The following is a 3710-nucleotide window of genomic DNA, read 5'->3' as shown; positions in this document are numbered from 1 at the left end:
TCTCTCTTTTGCTGTAACCTAGCGGCTGAATATTGATGTCCGTAAAACGCAAGCCAACATCAAGATGTTTGGAGAATAAATAATTCTTCCTCATAGCCAAGCATGTAGACATGAATTCAGGCTGCGTGCACCAAAATGGCAACACGAGAAATTTGAGAACAATACACATCAAGCTGAAACAGAAATCAAACATGTTCTTCAGCGAGTGGCGCTGGGCATACATGCGGGTGAAGAAGCAAAGATGCTGGAGGATGCTGTTACAGAACCTGGAAGCTAGAAGACCCTGGGTGCCGCGCAAGGCTGATGCTGCTCTGCTGAGATGTCCTCTTTTCTATCTTCTCAATGCTGTGATGTCTTTCGGCGATGGAAATGCTTGCGAGACTTCGCGAGAATGTTTTTGGGGCGTGGTCAGCTGATTTGTTCAGTTGAGAGAGATTTACCTTCCTTGTTCTTTCTTTTTACTGCATTATTAGAGACCTGTAGTCTTTAAATCTCTTGTTTAAAACTTCTGTAAGACTTTGTGCTCCGTTTATGTTTTTGAATGGAGAGCGGCCGTCAAGTTTGACGGACGGATTAAAACAAACAGAAAGAAAACAGCATAGGCAAGTTGGACTGGAGCAACGCGCATGAATATGGAACATGGTGAGCAGAACTCTGTTGCATTACGAGTTTGGGCACCTGGCCTGAAAAGATGCAAGTCACCAGCAGCTGAGCATCATCAAGAGTTAATGTTTCTCGGTTGAGCAGGTACAAGGTTCAAAGGAATTGAAACACTGTTTCTCGGTCTTACAGGTACACAGTTCAAAGGAATCATATATTTCTAAACTCATCCAAAAGCAACCACGAGGAGACTGAAATGTCATCACAAGAGAGGATCCATCGTTGCTTAAAGCCTGAACCTTCAGCAGCCATGTGTTTCGGTCCGGGTAAAGCTATGGGATAACCAGCAAAGCAAAGACATCTTTCAGATGTAGCTACCGGAACGACGGAGTAATTTTATCCAAACAGCGCATCGTGCACAAACTCTTATATGTGCCCCGGCAACACTTGGCCAACAAGGATTACATGAATGGTGGCGGTGCCAGATGTTCCCAGTTATCCAGAAAAGACGCTGGCAGCAGCTGACGACATGGTGCACGAGACTGTATGGCCTCGGTATGGAACCGCAGGCGCTGCTGAAGTTTCCATCGCACAACCATGACCAGGCACCTCTGCCCAGATCGTACTTCGCCAATTGGCCACCATTAAATGGGTTGAGGACAGCGATGGAGTTCCCCTGGACGGACGGTAAGTTCTTGGAATTGACCGTCATGCTCCAAGTGCCGATGAAGATGGCGTAGCCGCCGATGCTTGTCAATGGCATGGCAGGGACTCCAAGCAGGACGTCAGTGAGCCGGAGAACCAGAAGCCGAGACTTTGTAAGCGTGAAGCCAACCAGAAGAAGCTCGGAATTGCACTCTACCAGGTATGGCTTGGTCATCTGCTCGGCTGGACAAGTCACAACCATTTGCGGAGGAGTATCATGCCATGAGGAGGAACTGGAGCTCTCTGGTGGATCGATGCGCATGATGTGCGATGGCTCGTTCTTTGAGCCCCTCACCACGTACAGGCTGCCAAGGAATGCAATGCGGTCCTTATGCCACTCATCATCCAGCTCGTGTAAGTTCACTGCCGGTCACCAATGGATGCGTATGCCACGCGCTCGAGGTGGCTGAGTGCAAGCATCACAGTGACAGTGCCGCCCGCATGGATGGAGACAGCTGCATGGACCATCCGTCGTCGAAAATCATAACTGCCGCTCAGGAAGTTCCGAAACTTGTTCACGTACAGGGCTAGGGAGGCAAGAGGTGGAAACTCAACAACATCACCTGTGAAGGGGTTTCGGAGACAGATGGCAGCATCCTTATGGCGCTGCAGGAGGAGGAGGCCTTCAGGGCAGTCGAGAACGGAGTGGTCCTTGAAGCACGGGAGGTGCACGCGGAGGAAGACGCCAGTGTCGACATTGAGAAAACGTACGTAGCCGTCCAATGCAGGGTGGCCAGGGTAAAGCCCATTACCCTCCGGAAACATCGTCCATTGGCGCGGGTGAAAGCGCGGTTCAACCACGCCACGGCCGACCAGGCAAGGAGTTGCAGCACGCCACGTCTTGCACACGGCGCGGAACCAGACGTAGTCCAGCAAGTCGCCAGCTAGAACCCGGTCGGCGATCAACTCGAGCATATCATCATGCAGCGACGCCCAGTTGGTGCCCATCCTTGCTTTCACAGTTGCCATTCCCCTGCCAAGCAACGGAACCTATGAGCTGAGAGTAAGGCAACTGCAATAAAAAAAGAATCATAGTTCAATAGTTCGGTTGCTACAAGAATAGGACAAATGTATCCTTAGTTAATGGAGTAAATAATTTTTAGTTAAGCAAAATTATATAAGGATGCATCTTCGCACAATACTTGTCTCACTTTTTAGTAGCATTCCTTAGTTAATGGAGTAAATAATTTTTAGTCAAGCAAAATTATATAAGGATGCATCTTCGCACAATACGTGTCTCACTTTTTAGTAGCATTTTCTTGCTGCTGAAGGCATGCCATGGAGGCAATCAGTCCAGCAGGATTCAAGAATTCTAGTGAGAATAGGGGGAGGTTTAGCTTTGACAGTATTCTAGCCTCCGCATATCCCTGGCATCATGTAGTCACCCCTGCTTCGCAGTGTTGTCGACTGTAAGGCATTTGCCTCGAACCATGATCCAGGCATGAAATCTACTCTTTGTTGGAAACGCAGCGCACCAGATTTCATCATGAGGAGCAGAGTAGATAGAGCCTTGGAACTAAATATGGTAGACAGAAGAAGCAGAGTTCCATGAACAGACCATTTCCCGGTAATGAAATATTGAAATCTTTATCTGGTTTCTGCATGTGCACATCTTGGTTGCAGGCCCAGAGCCAAGTGAATTCTAGAAAGGAAGATATGAGAAGCTTCAGGCCTGCACATGCGGACTGTCATGCATGCATACTGTGCATACTGAAGGAATGTTTGCCTGACGGAACTGAAGAGTGAAGAACAGGAAGCAATGACACAGAAGGCAGAAAAGGAGACGAAGCATGGCGAGCGTGACAAGTTAATTATTTTTAGGGTGGTTAAGAAAAACTCCAGCTCCTAAAAGTAAAACCTCTTGTTCGCCTATTTCTCATCCCAAAATCTCTCCAGTTCCTTCCTCATCTCAATTCTTCCAGATATGCTGACCCCCACTTAACCAGTGCTTAGGGATGCAAGCATGATTGGCAAGGGAGTTCCTGACGGATAAACCCCCCCCCCCCCCCCCCAAATCAGCAACAATACTCTACATTTCGTCCCTGATTGAAGGTCAGGGATCGACACGAGTCTACTAGATAGGGAAATTACAGGAAGAAATGTGGTACCCTAGCTTCAATCCTTCGCATCGTCGTCGCCGTTTTCTCAGTCGATGCGCCCTCGCAAACCCGCCCTAAATCTTAGGTTTTTTGAAACCCTGAAACCCAGCAGAGAAAACAACCCAACAATTATTCTTACATAAGTAATGCAGTGGATCATGGCTTTCCTTTGGCTTGACTTCCCAGGACGTTGCTATGCCATCGCTCGCCGTCGCCGCCCGCTGGAGGGGAGAGAGAGAGAGAGAGAGAGAGAGAGAGAGAGGGAGGAGTGTCCGGTTTGTTTTGGTCGGCGGTGGTAGGGGGAGC

General features: G+C 48.7%; 1 non-coding gene across 1 annotated transcript; it reads right to left on the bottom strand.

Annotated features, from left to right (window-relative positions):
- Window positions 1-633: 633 nt before the first annotated feature.
- Window positions 634-2317, bottom strand: LOC100837953. Its single transcript, XR_002962386.1, has one exon. It is a non-coding gene; the product is annotated as an uncharacterized LOC100837953 (transcript).
- Between the last annotated feature and the right edge of the window lie 1393 nt (window positions 2318-3710).

The sequence above is a fragment of the Brachypodium distachyon genome, chromosome 1 (assembly GCF_000005505.3).
Source record: "Brachypodium distachyon strain Bd21 chromosome 1, Brachypodium_distachyon_v3.0, whole genome shotgun sequence".
Taxonomy (NCBI): domain Eukaryota; kingdom Viridiplantae; phylum Streptophyta; class Magnoliopsida; order Poales; family Poaceae; genus Brachypodium; species Brachypodium distachyon.
Note: the sequence above shows the minus strand (reverse complement) of the source record. Positions and strands in the feature narration are given on the sequence as shown.